Here is a 14,880-nt window from a genome sequence, read left to right as displayed (position 1 = left end):
AACCAGAAGCACAACCACCCTGCTTCTCCAGCACCGAACAGCGTTTGGCGACTCTGGCCAATTATTTGCACTGCCCCAAAGGAAACTAGGAAAAATCATCTTTGGAAGCAGACAGATTTTGCTTGCTGTCACCAGAAAGGTTACTTTCTTTAGTCTCTGAAGGCTTTGGTGGATCAATTCTCGTGCATGGGAAAATAGATTAGAAACACGCCGTCAGGTACGCTGTGCACAAGATAGACAGATGGAGACAGTGGTATCTATCTGCTACAGGGAATTGTCACAGGGGCACAACTCATCACACTGGTTCTTAGAGGGCTTAATATGCTGCTGGTAAATAATCTATTTTTTATTACCTCACATCCCCAGATTGTCAACATTCTCAGCTTTTTTGCCACAGCTAATTAGACAGGCAAAAGCCTTATAGCCTAAAGAACAAGTCTGAGCTAAGCACCTGCCAAAATATCTGACTTTTTTTAAGAACTGGAATGTCAAAGAGTGAAGGGGCTGCAGATCACATTTAAACGCTTTGAGCATCAATAAGATGATTAGACCCATGAGGCAAACATTCAGAATTTCTCTCAGACTCACCACTGAGAGAAGGCAAGATAAAACTCTGATAGATAAAACTACTGTGCAACGGTACCAAAGCTAATTATTCTGCTGAACTCTCAGAGAAATCTTGCAGGGATGTGTTGACAGCATGCTCTGTGTGGCCACTTCTGTTCAGGAAAGCAATATTTAATTGCATATGTGAATGAAGTCTCTCTGTGTAAAGTATCGCTTTCGGAAAAGAAATTGTCTGAACCAAAACAAAGAATGACCTCGCTGTTAGCCAGGCAAGGCTGATTTGGCAGGGAGAAGGGAATTTTCTTTATTTTTTCGTGGGGGTTTTATTTTGGTTTTCCCATCCTTTATTTAAAAATCCTGTTTTCAAGCAATTATTATAGGAGATTTTACAAAAGGCTCTGCACCAAGGGCAAAAGGCACCAAATGATGCCCCTGTATCAGGCATGCCATGACTAAGGCTATTTGCAAGCAAATAGCAGCAAAGGTATCCTTGCAGTCCCTGTGTAGCCTCAGTGGACAGACTCATGGTGTTCATGTCTCAGTGTGTCCATGTCCCACATTCCTGGTGAGCCTGCTCCAGGCTGGCTTTCACCCAGCACAGGGACCACAGCCCACACTGCCTGCAGCACCTCCTTACCCTGCTCTTCATGACCAGGAGCAGATATCATGTATCCATAAGGCTGATGGGGTGTCCAGTATTTGTACATCCGAAGGAAGAGATGATGTTAGAGATACTGGAGAGGGAAAATGGCTTCCAGCCTCTCCAGCCTGAGCAGCAAGTCTGCTCAGCGGGACTGTCACTATTTAAGGAGTGGTGCAATCAAGCTATTGACTACCTTTGGCGTTCCGTGGTTACAAGCCCCAGCACCTATTTGTGCCTTTGGAAGTCATCCCAGAATTTGCTGACTTATGATTACTCATCAGGGACCCCTTTCTCTCAGCTAAAGAGAATAACCTGCTTTTTCCATAGATTAACTTTTACTGCAATAACTTTTTGTACTTTCCTGTTTCTGATATTGCAGAGGGAGAGATGGAATGGAGTTCAAACAAGGGAAGCCGAGATGTATCATCTGCCTGCACTGAAGTATAAGCAGTTACCAGCTGATGTCATACACTGCTTGATGACGTTGATATTGCTGGAAATATCTCTAGGACTGAAAATAGTAAGGATAAAAAAAATTGGCAGACTGTGTGTTTTCCTGATTGGATAGAAGGTGATAAATTTCTTTTGGTTCCATTTATAGGCATGGTCTTGTTTTATATTGATTTGCTGTTCTTAAAATAAAAAAAAATATCTACTCTAAGTAATTTAGGGCTACAGCAAAACCTACTGGGTTCTGCCAGTGGCTTCTGAGTAGCAAACTTTAAGGCAGCTTTCTTCTCATTCTCCCTGCTGAAGATGTTCTCTCTCTCTGTCACTTCCATAATTTCTATCTACGTAGATTTTGTATATTCTGAAACCAGCCACACCTTGAGATGGATTATTCCTTCTCTCTCTTATGAAGTAACTCTGCTTCAAACTCAGCCTCCAATGCAAGACCACAGTACCACCCACAGAGGAACCACTTGTGCAGAGTTCAGGGTTATAACCCCCAGAACAGGCATGGGAAGGGGCTTTGACTGTGTGTACAGATGATGTTTTGTGGTAACCCCACTTTTCTGTCACTGCGTAAGGGTCTTTCACATAGTTTATAATTTGGGTACTACTCTCTAAAGCTCTCTAAAGTGTTTCTTGCATTGATGGACTCCCAAAGCTCCTGTTGAGGAGGGGCAGTGGGAGAGCAGCTGGGTGGATGCCTGGCAACTGGTCAGCCAGCACAGATGGGGAACTCTACATGGCCATGAGTAAGAAAAGTCAAAATGCTGACATTTGTCTTCCACTTTTTTGAGTTGTGGCTTGAGTGATATTTAGTGTTTTTAGTTGTTTTTGTTTACCTGAGTTTTCAAAATTCAAGTTCTCTGTTTCCCCCTTTCCTATTGCAAGGAAATGAGTGAATTGTTGTCATGATTCCTTTCTATCTGAGATATTTTGTGGTATTTTTCTCTCCTAGGCAGAAATGTCAGTAAGAAAGTGGCAGAGCTCTACAGCCATGATCTGGTTTTGCTGTTCAGGGTTTATTGTTCGGCTGAGAAAGCCTTGAAGATTCCCAAACCAGTGACATGAAAACCAAGGTAAGCAGTGACTAAATTAAGTGCAGAGACTAAATTAAAATTGGACATTGTATTGTGTGTCCATAGCTGGAAAGGGAAGTTAAAATTGAAACCAAAAGGCACTGTGGCCACTCTCTTTTCTTAGCTCTGGATTTAAAAGTCTGACTAATATCTTTCTTCATTCAGGACAAGGTCTGCTTGATTCAAGGACAATATTGAGTCAGGTTTAGTGTGTCAACAAGAGAATCAACCTTTACTTTGAGAAGTGTATTACCCACTTGGGCAGCTACAGAAAAAGGTGGGGAAGGAATTGGTAGTGGTAACTGAGGTGAGGAGCTGGAGTGGTCCTGCTCTCACTCTCTCTTTTTCACACATGAATATACACATGTAGATGTCTTTCATATCCTTCCTCGTGTCTTTTCCATAGGCTTCTCTGTCAAGTTTGGGATTTCTTTTTAACTAATGTAACATTCCACATCTCCAGTGAGAGTTTCTCAGGCTGACCATGGCTTGTTTGCAGTTGGCACTGAGCTGCATAGCTTCCCCAGAGGTGCTGAAGTTTGGGCAGGGGCCCTGCAGTGCTGCTGGGATACAGAGCTCACCTGGGGGCTGTGCTCAGATTACACACAGGGAGCCAGAGCAGCAATTTATACAGCAGTCTGTGATGCACCTACACCTTCCCTGGCAGCCAGGTTAAGCCATCTCAGAAATCCCAGCCTCAACAGGGAAATCACTCAGTTTTCTGGTTCCCCTAGCCTGGAAATGCATTCCCTCTCTGCCAGGACTTGAGAGAATTGCATCCATAATACACTACTCCTGTTTATAGGAGCAAAGCTTGCTTTACTACGCTTGAATTTAAATAAAGGTATTTGCACATCCCTGATGAATTTTTTCCACCTGTATTTTTATCCATAATAGACTGCCTCTGTACTAGCAGTGACTGATCAATTGTTTGGGGGTTGTTTGTTTTCAAGGCAATGCGTGGGTGATTCTCGATCCTCTCCTGTGGCACAGCCTGCTGTTATCAATATGTTACTTTCTTTTCACTGGGAACGTAGCTTGCAGAAGGCATGGAAAATAAATGGGGTCTGGTTTCACTCCAGTGACAGGGACCATGTCTGATAAATCAGCATCCAACGCCTCTTCCCCCTTTGGAACTGGCCAGGGCAAGACCTGCACTTGGAAGGTCTGAATTTTTTTTATCTTTTTCTAATTAACAGGAGTTAGCCTTTCAAAGTGTTTGCAGCAAGTGAGAGCCAAGAGGCTGGAGTGAGTGCTCTCTGTGGTCTCCAAATCATTTGCTTTTCAAGGGGAATAGGGAGATTAGAGAGAGGCTTGACTTGGCTGTCAGGTCTCTAAAGGAAAATCTGTGCTTGGTGGGGCCAAAAATGCAGTGCTCATAGAAGTGTATGAGAACAGTGTTTTCTCACCTGTGAGTTCAGCAGGTGCAGTGAACAACCTGATGGAGGCAAGGGCTCAGCCCAACACAGATGTCACCCTCAGGGGTGTGGGTGCCACACTGAAGCTGCCACGAGGGCACATGCAGGGCTGGGAGAGCAGCTCTGACTCCAGCATCCCTTCAGTCCTGGGCAGAGGGTGCCAGAAATTTGTGTCCTGCCAAGGACCAGAGATGGTCACACTCCATCTCCTTTCCCTTCCACATTTAGTTTGTTTGCTTTATCAAGGCATACAGCCACAGAACAGTCCTCATGTAGTTTTTACCCTTCCTACTGTGGAGGGGTTTCTGTCTCATTTAGTGGCTTTAGGCAGTGCTGAAGTTCAATGAGGAGGAGCACGGACTCAGCTGGAAATGCCAGTGTGCCTGCCAAACTGTCACCCGAGGTGTTTTCAGATGAGGATGTCTGCAGAAATTACACTGAGGCTTGGCATCACTAGGCAAAGTGACTCTCTTAGCTCCACTGCTGACTAATTCAGACAGCATAGTCTGTCACCCCATTCAGAAACAGTAGCTGTACTGAAAATAAAATTTTAGAAAGAGTGGAATTCTGTAGGAGCAACTTTTATTACCAGAAAAGAAACATCTCTCATATAAAGAGTCAGTCCATTGCTGCAAATTTAGGTAATTTTCCTCATATTTCCCCATCCATTTCACTCTGATGTGGTGTGTGTCCTGCAGCAGGATGCTGCCACTGCCATGGAGGTACCTTAGGGGAGCAGCACAGCCTCTCCAGTGGGTCCCCCTGTATGCTGGTGCCTGCAGGCCTGCCCTATGGGATGGCTGGGTGCACTGGGAATGCCCCACTGTGCACCAGCAGCACTGTCCAAGCAGGACTGGGCACCCTCCACATCCACCAGTCCCAGCCTCAAGCCTGATCCCTCCAGCTGTGCAAGTGGCTGGAGCTGTTCAGGAGCATTGCTGAGCTCCTGCTGCTGCTGTGCTGCTGAAACACAGTTCACCTTAGAAAAGGGGTTTTCAAAAAGTGCCATTCCTCACCACAGTGTTTCATTCTCCCAGAAATTTTTAATGGGGAGGTTTTTTGTTGGTTTAAGTGTAAGGAGGGGGGACTCCCCTGCCTATCCACAAGCTCAGCTTGGTCTCTCTGTGTCAAGCTGTGATGTTTCTGGCTCATGTTTCATTACCAATAATAATGAGAGTTTTCTGAACAAGAGAGGTCTTGAGGCTTTAGCATTTTCACCAGGCAAATGTGAGGATCTTTATCTCAATTCTTGTAGACCTGAATCATCCTTGCCTGTGTGGCACGCTCTCTCAGTGGCAGGAGCACAGCTGAGAAAAAAACAAGCATGAGCCTTTCCTACAGGTAGAATTTCAAGGGCATTTTCTCATCCAGGTCCAGCTTTATGTGTCTGTAACACTGAGATTTTTCACCTCTTTACAGGACATCCTACAGATTTTTGTATTCTTCCTACGCATCATTTTCCTGGTAGTCTATTTGTGGTTTACTGGCTTAGTCTGTGGGGTTTTTTTTCTTCCTATTTCAACCTTTTGTTCTTAGTTTTTGGATTCCCAGATTTCCTCTGAGGAACCATCTGGGGCAAAAATATAGCTGTTGTCCCTGTCAGGTCTTACAGCTGAGAAAGTTATAAACAGAATTTCTGTGCCTGGTCCTTTACCTGCTCTCTCCTAGTATCCATTGCAGTTGATGATGGGTTTGTTGTCAGATTTTAAAAAATAGGGAAAGATTGCTGGTCCAGCTGGAGGAATGCTGCTTTGTGGTTTGTTTGTCTGGAAGATATTTTAAGTTGGCTTGAACACGCTGATTGGTAAGACCAGGATTGCTGAAAAGCAAATAAAACCTTGAGGGGGTTGGAGGAGACATTTTTTTTCTTTATTCTAAAGAATATATTAGCCTTCAGTTCACAAATAAATCACAAGTTCCAGAAAATCTGAGTCTCTTGCTTGAGCCTCTAACAGGGTATGAATAAATGTGTACCCTGTTGCAGCATGTGAGGGGAGTTAGAGATTTCTGCTTTGCTAACCCTGATGGCTGTGTTTGACTCTGTAGTTACCTTAGCCAAACCTGAGGAGTGTTTCATTAATTTGGGGAATGCCAGAGCTTTTGAAAAATTCAGTCTCTCACTCATATCACCTATTTTAATATCAGTATTATTCCAGCCAAGGGATGTTAAGCTATGTCAAGGCTTTGTGCCCAGGAGCAGCATTTCAGGTGTTTGTGTGCTGCAAGGCAGTGCAGTGCATTTCTTGCAGTACTTGACTGGCCTGCAGAGTCCAGTAATGCTGATTTTCTGTGTTGGCAGAATAAAAAAAAGTTAACTCCCTCTTTTAATTCAGATATTTCTATTTAGACCTGAGTTTCCCAGTCTGTGCTGCCTGTGCCCTCCCTCAGCACTGCTGGCAGCAGGGGTACAGTGCATCAAGCACAGGCAGTGCTCAGCTCTCCTGGTGACATTCATGTTCTCAGTGACCAGGTATTTTGGGGGCAGGACTAAAGAAGCCTAACTATTACCAAGTACTGGGAACTGAGTCTTTGGAAATCTTTTAAGAACCTTTTGGTTCACTCTAAAAAAATATCTGACCACTTCTGACAAATGCTGGGAGTTTTACAATCTGGTTTTCTGCAGGAATCCTCACTTACTTTCTATAGATTACTTGGTCTCTGTGTGTGTGTTTTCCTCCACTAGAAATCTCTGAGCTGACTGACAGACTTAAACTTAGTCTATCACAGGTTTGAAGTCCTAAAAGATAATTAAATTCCTGTATGTTCTCCTGGAAATGGTCAGTCAGATGTAAGAGACTAGTGTTGGAACTTTCCCAGTAATAGTTTTAATAACTTCTGGACTCTGCTTTGGCATGGACTTAATGATCCCCTCATATCCTCCCCAGCCTAATGAATTTTATGACAGTTAAAACCTCAGTGTGATTGAGTTGATGGGGTTTTTTTATTTAAAAGGTCGTCCAAGAGACACCAACAAATAACAAGCAGAATTTCTCCATAGCTTTTGCTGATCGAACAGATAATTTTTCTTCTGGAGTGCCTGGGGGTTTGGATCCACACTGAGCTGATGGAAAGCAGTCTTTGGCACAATTCTCAGATGTTCATCATGGGCTTTCAAACAGACCTCTGATTCCACCTCCTAAGTCACTTTGGTTAAATTTGTCTTTCAGAATTAATTTTAAACCCAAACAATAATTTTTCTAGTTGCTGAAATAGCCTGTCTTTTTTTTCTTTTCCTTCAGAAAACGTACATCCCCAGCACACAGACAGAAAGAGAGAAATGCTTAAATAAGTCAAAGATGCCATTTTGGGACTAAACTATTCTTAGCATTTACAAGGAGGAAATTATTTAATAGACCTAATCATCTGTGTTAGTCAAAGAAATTCACAGTAAGACATTTACAGGATTGTGGTTTAAACTGTACATTCCTTGAGGCTTTTTGTTTTTATCTATAAACCATCACTCTGATGTCTGGGGCACTTGAAATGGCCCTAGGAAAACCAAGAGTCAGGAGAGCCCACTAGGTTCTCTGGGTGCTCAGTTTGTAGGGGATGTGTCAGAAAACACCAGCCCCATCCAAAACAACTGGCACTCACATGTATAGACACATTTTTCACTGTTGGGATAAAAATATGTCAGTCTTTAAGCACAGGGTTTCTTTAACCAAGGTTGTCTGTAATTATAAATCAAACATCACATAGCATAGCTGGAAATGCTCCTGGTTTTGTCATTCCTGATGATTCCATCTGCGCTGTCTCTCTTGTCATTCATGACTCCTTAAATCAACCATTGTCTTCATATATGCTGAGACTCTTGATTCTAAGCATATGAAAAAACTCTTCAAATCTTGAACCCAAAATCATATTTAGCATGAATGCTGTTTGCACCCCAACTAGGAAAGCTGGGAAACGCTTGCTCTGCTCCCAGTCTCAGCAAAGCTCTAACAGCCACCAGGCTGTGCTGAGAAAGAAATGAGATTCTTTAGAATTTAGACTGGAAATCATCTGAGGACAAGACCGTGTGAATTTGCTTCACCTGTGGTGTGTTCCCCATGGCTGGGTGGGCTCTGAGGAGCTGTAACCCACAGCAAAGTGTTTGGGACACAAACCCTGGCCCAGCTGGCCCAGCTCCATGGCCTTTCTCGCCCAGCAGGGAGCTGGGGATGTTCTTGGAGCTGGGAGGGCTCAGCCACAGGAAGAATGTTTAGCTGGGGCCACCCATCAAGGCCCCCAGCACGATCCCAAAGGAAGGCAAGGAGTGTTCTCCCACCACCGGCATCCAATTATCCCGTGGAGAGAGGCTGCAGAAGGTGAGGAGGAGAAGGGCCCTGGAGCACTGCAGTGCCTTGCTTTCTCAACTCTGAAAGGAGTTTTGAGCTTCAGCTGTTGCCAGCAGTTTTATTAATGGCTAGCTGCTGGTTGAAGCTTCAAGTTGAAGACTTGGGCTGTTTGAGCTTCATGGAATTTAGTGATTTCTCAATGCTGAACAAGACCTAGAAGAAGTGATACTTGTGTGGGCCAGCAAATAGCAAACCTCAAAGCTGGGAGAAAAGTTCTCCCTACCAAAAAAAGTGCTCACAAGTTTGATTTTAGGGTGTTTTATTATTTTTCTGTTTGGAGACTTTTTTTTCCTAAAGAAATAATCTAGACAAAGTGGCGTTGCTCCCAAATCTAAAATCAGTTTGGCATATCTTTGCTCCTCAGCTTTTTTTTCCCTCTTCTGGGCATCTTCAGAAGGACATTGAACATAGAGAATTGGAAGGAATGGGTAATTTGTTATAGGTGACTGAAATATGTGAGGAAAATTAGATGTACTTAGTAGACAAAGGTCAGAATTAACATTTATGTATCTGAACACATACGTTTAGAGGAAATGGTGTGTTAAACCTGAACCTCTATTAGTAATGATCACAAAATTCGAATAAAACATTTTCATATTGGGAAACAGGCTTTTCTCACCAACTTGTTGCATGTTGGCCGTTCTGGTATCCCCAGCTATTTGAGGTAATCTTCAGAGAGAACCCTATTTCTGAAAACACTGGTCCCAGATGAACAGCCAAATTCAAATGCTTTGCTGATCTGATTTTCAGACTCTAGATCTGAAGCTTTTAATTTTTGTTCTGTGTGCGGACCCTGAATCCCTGAAACATGTGTGATTCACTTAGAATTAATCTTGTCTCCCTGCACACTATTATTTTCTCAATAGCTTTATTTCCCTCCCTCCTCACCCCTCCCAAAATGAACAGAGGCTCTACTGTATAAAAGGTATCCCCTCCTGCCACAAAGCACTTGCAGCTTCATTCTGGTGCGAGGCTATTGCTGACCAGGTCAGCCTTTCAGTGAGCTGACCCAAATCCTACAATCCCCTCAAAAATACGTCTAAACCTGCCTGTCTGATTTCCATCAAGGATTGGGATTCTGAGGTCTGGTTGCTTGGGTTTATTTATTTTGTTCCAGTTCAGCTTTTCAGCACATCACAAACACATTTACAAATACCTTGAATTATGCATTTCCCATGGGGTGAAGGATCTTTAGTCTAAACCCTCTGTATTTTCTTATATCTTATTCTGGTGCTGTTACTCCCCAAATGGAAGGTAGCTGTAAAAGCTGATTTAACACAGCACCATAACACAGTCCACGGTTTCTGGGGACAGGAAGGCAGGGGTTGTAATGTTTGGGGGTTTGGTGGTTGAGGGGTTGCAATACAATAAGACTTGTATTTTCCTCTGCAATAAACCCTAAAGCCCACAATGTGTAACCCGCCAGAACGAGTTACCTAATGATTATTTCCAAGGGATCCGTGATTTGCAGGCGCCATCATCTGGGCACAGCCTCTGTTTGCAACTGGAATTAATGGAGACTCAGAGATACAAACTTTGGAGCCTCGGCAAATCTGCAAATGGTTCCTACTAATAAAACAGCGTTTTTCTCTAAATAAATACATGTGTCTGTACCCCCCCAACACACACACACTCTCTGTGAGTGTTTAGAGATGATAAATACTAGACAGTAAAGATGGATTAATCCTTTCTTAAAGATTTAATTATGTTCTGGGCTGTTGGGACTAAATCCATTAAATCAAGATGGAATTTCTAATCTATCAGCATGTCTACTCCAAGCATCTGTGAGATACAACCCCCCCTGGCTCCAGGCCATGAGACCTTCCCAGACTGTTGGTTCAACTTCTTGCCTCTTGGATGTTGTGCTCACTGTTCTTTTCACCACTATCTGTTGGAGAGTAATACAGGATTAAAATTGGGTTAAATGGGAACCCAAACCATCTTTTCATGCTCAGGAGTTTCAGTCATTTATCTGATGGTGAGGAAGGGAAGACCACCCTTTTGTCTTCAAAAAAATTACCCTTTGTTCACCCAGTGCAAGACAAGTCTTTGCTCCCTGAGCCTCTGGGAGAGGAGCAGAAACTGAACTTGTGTGACTTCAGGCACAGCAGCCAGGGCAGGGTTCAGGAACTTCCTTCTGAGATAATAGTTTCTTCCACAATGATCTGAAGAGCCTGGGTTTCATTTGCTTTTCTTTTTTAAAATCTTTTCCATGCTTTTTGGGCGATCTCCTCTGACAAAAGAGTTCCAGGGCACTGATGTTTCACAGTGGTTTCCATGGCTTTGACAAGAATAGGACAATGGGCAGTTTGACCCCAAAGGTAAAATCCTCGCAGCTCTGAAGTTGATAGCACCTCCTAATACCTCTGCTCTGGATATATTACCTTTGCAGAGTAATTCAAATGGATAAATATCTAATGAAACATAAGAAAAACATTGGATTTTAAAATGAGAACCACTCTGGAAACAGCAGAATTGGTGTGCTGGGACAACGCAGATCACACGCACATGTTTTTGCTGTTCCTTCCCTCCTGCTTTCTTTTCTAAAATTCCTATTGGTCCCATGAGGAGCAGGAGAATAAACCTGTTGTCAGTTTTATTGCAGAGCTGGCTGCCTAAACTGATGTCTCACTGCAACATGGTTATAAAAAGGAAAAAAAGAAAAACTGCCAAAAAGCCTTGCTGATGTAAATGATATTCCTGTTGGAAGACTCTCCAGGAAAGGGCCTCTGAAGCAGGAGAAGCCTAATACATACAGCAGTATTTTCAAAACACCGACTTAAAAATTTAAAGCCCTATGGCTTTTTTTTCCCTGCTATAAACTGTGAGCAGAGCTGCCCGGGCTCTGCTCTGAAGAGGATGGAAAGAACAGATCAACACAGTAAACCACGGCTGTCTGGTGGTGATATGGTGATATGAATTTTAAATTAACCTGCAAGACAAATAATTTTCCATACTTTGGAATGCAGCCTGACATAAAATTTTCATTTACATGTTCGTTATAGCTTCAGGAAATTGCCATCACCGACACCCCTGATTTCTAGTACCCAACATATGATGTTCTTTCTTCTCTTTCTCCTTCTCTCAGGGAGGCATTTTGATGATATAACTCCTTGTGTCATTCTGATGAGGCACATTGTTGATACAAACTGTCCCAAGGTCTGGCATGACTGCTCAGTTGTAGGCTGTGTGTGCTCTCTCCCCAGGAATCACTGCACCCTTTTCCAAAGTCAGGCTTGTCATGTTGTGTTTGAAAATGTCAATACACTTGGTAATTTCATTAAAATCTTAACGTTGTCTTGGGTTTGCATAATTAGGATGGAAATCTCATGAGAATATTTTTCCCTGTAATATATCCAGGCACAGAGCAATACCAATACAAAGCTCACTGAATTCACGTACATTAAAATGAAAAATAACCAGGGAAAGGTACTGATTTCTACATGTCCAGAGTTCAATTTGGTTTATTTTGGGACCTACATAGTGAGCTGTTCATTTGTTGCATTCATTCCAAGTGGCCTGTCACTGATGAGATACCAGGCTTCCCAGAAGACAGTTCAAGGGATAAGTCATGATCTCTCAGAGCCCTTAATGCCACCTGTGAGCCACAACTGCAGCTTCTGTGCAGTCCCAGCTCTTGCCTGTTCTTCATTGCCAGCGCTCCCTTCAAAGGGGATTTAATTACCAACTTTCCCTGCTCTCTGCTTGAAATTTTAGAAAAAACAAAACGTGTAAGGATCCATTTGACCTCTGTTCTGAAAAGCAGTGATGTGAAATGAATATTTGTTGGACTATTGATCTTTGCTTGTTCTTAAATACACTGCAGCCTTAATAAATGCCTTTGGTCCATCCCTCAGCTGGTGTAAATTACCACGGCTCAATGCAGCTGAGCAGATTTACATCATCTGAAGACGCAGTCCTTGGCATGTTGGAGCAGCCTGCTTTTCGAGAACCTGGCAGTTAGTGTGCCATGGATAGCATTTACAGCACCTCTCACCCTGCAAATCCAGTGCTGGCCTGCTGTGATCAGGTAATTTTGGGAAAGAAGGGCAAGCACCCTTGCTTTGTGCAGTGGTTTGCATCCTGTTCTCTGTGTTGCTTTGCTTGGCTCATGTGAAACAGTGGAGCAAGGGTGATTTTTGGGGGGTCTGTGCACCCCACAGCCCTCGTGGCACAGGTTGGGAGGGCTCCCTGTGCTGCCCTTGTGCTTGCTGCTCCTCACCCCTGAGCCAACCCCACTGCCAAAGCTATTCAGTGTGCAAGTGCTCTTACTTTTATGGGCGCTTTATGACTCTTCTGTGTGGAACATATAATTTTAATGGGTGGAAATCAAATTAACTCTAAACCCCACTTGACTAGTGCTTCTTGTGAAGACAGTGGAAATTCTGTTTGCTGCATTCCCAGCTCTCCAAACCGTGGTAACCTCTTGGCCTCCAGTGCTTGCTATGTGCAATGGGAGTCCAGGAGTCTGTACCATTTCATTCTGCTTTGCTATTTCACCACAGTTAGGATTTTCATAAAGTGAAGGACTCAACTAAAATACTGTCTCACTCCCACACCAGAGCAGCACACGTGCACATTGATGGAGAGAGGACTTATCTCCATTTGCAAGCTGCTAATTGTGAAGTCTTGCAACATAACAGGGATTGTGCTGGGATATAGAAATTCTAACTAAGACACAAATCAAGACAGACTTTGAATTTTAAGAAACCTTTGTCCAGTATTTGGCTGTATTCCTCTGCCATTTGAGATAGTCAAAGGGAGTTGGGAATAATTGATCCAATATAAATCTCTGACTTCAGATGCCTGCCCTCTTCTTGCATGTCTGATCTCCTCTTCCAGGCCTGCTGTATACCTCTGATTTGTATGCATTTCTGTGCTTTTACCTTTTCCAAATAGTTTCTGTTAACTGGTTGTAATATAAGCAAAAATCTGCAATTAAATGTTATATTGATTTACTCATTAAGTATGGCAATTGTTAGGTAACTGTATGTTGGTAAACACTATTTGGCATCTCTAAAATGAAAAATAGATTAAGATTATAAAAGATCATAAAACATTCTGAAGACTGTTCCTGTATCTGTTGGAAAGGCTTGCAAGGCACAGTTATTCATATATAATATCTTCAATAAGAATTTGGCTGGGAAAGGAGGGGGTGCCATGTTTTGGGTCTGCAAATTTTGTATGATTTTTATTGCCATCATATGCATCCCTCTGAGCTTTCCCTCCCTCAGACAGTTTGTCTTTGCTGTCTGTGTTTGAATATTCACTGTTTCTTTGCAGGTGCATTAATTTTACCTGTGATTCAGTTTGCCTAAACCAAAGTAGCACATTTTGTAAGTGGTCAAGGCTCATGATTTCATAATGCAGATTATGCATTACTGCTAACTGGCTCCTTTTTTTAAGGAATCTTGCTGTACAGTGTAAACTCATGGGAAGGTGCACCACTGTATGGATTTGCATTATCTGTGGCCTGATGATTACTCCCCAGTGGCAAGATTACATCCCTCTGCCCCCACAATGTGTTCTTGTTGTCATTTGGGAGGGGACTGAGGTGATCCAAGGCACTTTGGGTTCCTCAGCTCCCATGTCAGGGTGTCATTTTTCAGCTCTGATGTAATCCTCAGCCTGGAAGCAGTGGCTCTGACATACAAATACCACTTACACAAAAGCAAGTGACAATTTTACGTGTAGGCAAGGGCAGCATTTGGTGAGACAAATGCCCAGGAACATCCCAAATCAAAGAATTTGCAGCAGGAATGACAAGGTGCAGTTATATTTCCAGTGTTGGAGGTTTGGGTTGTTTGTTTTTTAAACCAAGTTTAATTTTTTCATACAGACACCACCAGCCTCCCCTGAGCAAGCAAGCAGCAAGATTTCAGCTCTCCTTTTCAGTCTGGTTTAAATGAGCCGAGCCGAGCAGCCAGACCTTGGTGCAAATGTTATATCCCATTGAGTCAGACAGCTCTAAAGGCCAGTCTGGGTTTTAAGGTCTTTCCAGAACTAAGGACTCCTTGTAGCTAATCATTCAATCCTTGTCCTCTCTTCACCCTTCTTAAGAGTATTTTTTATTTGAAAGTTTCTGTTCCTTTCACACAAATCAAGCTTTGGGTTTCCAGTGTTGCTAAAAACATTTCCCAGGGAACTGGGTAATCTGCATTGGCACCAGTAAGGGACATTTACAAGAGGGAAGTTTTGGGGAGGGGATTAAGTGTTTGATCTGGAAATCATACAGGGAGAATGAAGGTAGAATTTTGTGCCATTGTTTTACAGAACTGCTTTTTTTGCTAGCACTGTGCTTTAGTTAGCACAGATAGGAATTTATGCTGACACTGCAGAGCTGAAGTTTGAATCTTCTCCAAACTTCCTTACTGACCAGGAGCCTT

General features: G+C 43.0%; 1 long non-coding RNA gene across 2 annotated transcripts in view; it reads left to right on the top strand.

The window, feature by feature from the left end:
- LOC109143584 overlaps window positions 1–14,880 on the top strand; it is a 150,024-nt gene that overhangs the window by 84,609 nt on the left and 50,535 nt on the right. The window contains exons 3-5 of one of the 2 annotated variants that reach the window (XR_002043849.1): window positions 1,590–1,730; window positions 2,619–2,739; window positions 12,352–12,498. This is a non-coding gene — a long non-coding RNA (uncharacterized LOC109143584). Of the gene's footprint in view, window positions 1–1,589; window positions 1,731–2,618; window positions 2,740–12,351; window positions 12,499–14,880 lie in introns of those variants that run through there. The other variant, XR_002043848.2, reaches the window with a different exon arrangement.

This window comes from Corvus cornix, chromosome 14 (genome assembly GCF_000738735.6).
Source record: "Corvus cornix cornix isolate S_Up_H32 chromosome 14, ASM73873v5, whole genome shotgun sequence".
NCBI lineage: Eukaryota > Metazoa > Chordata > Aves > Passeriformes > Corvidae > Corvus > Corvus cornix.
The sequence above is the reverse complement of the archived record's forward strand: the minus strand, read 5'-3'. Positions and strand labels throughout refer to the sequence as shown.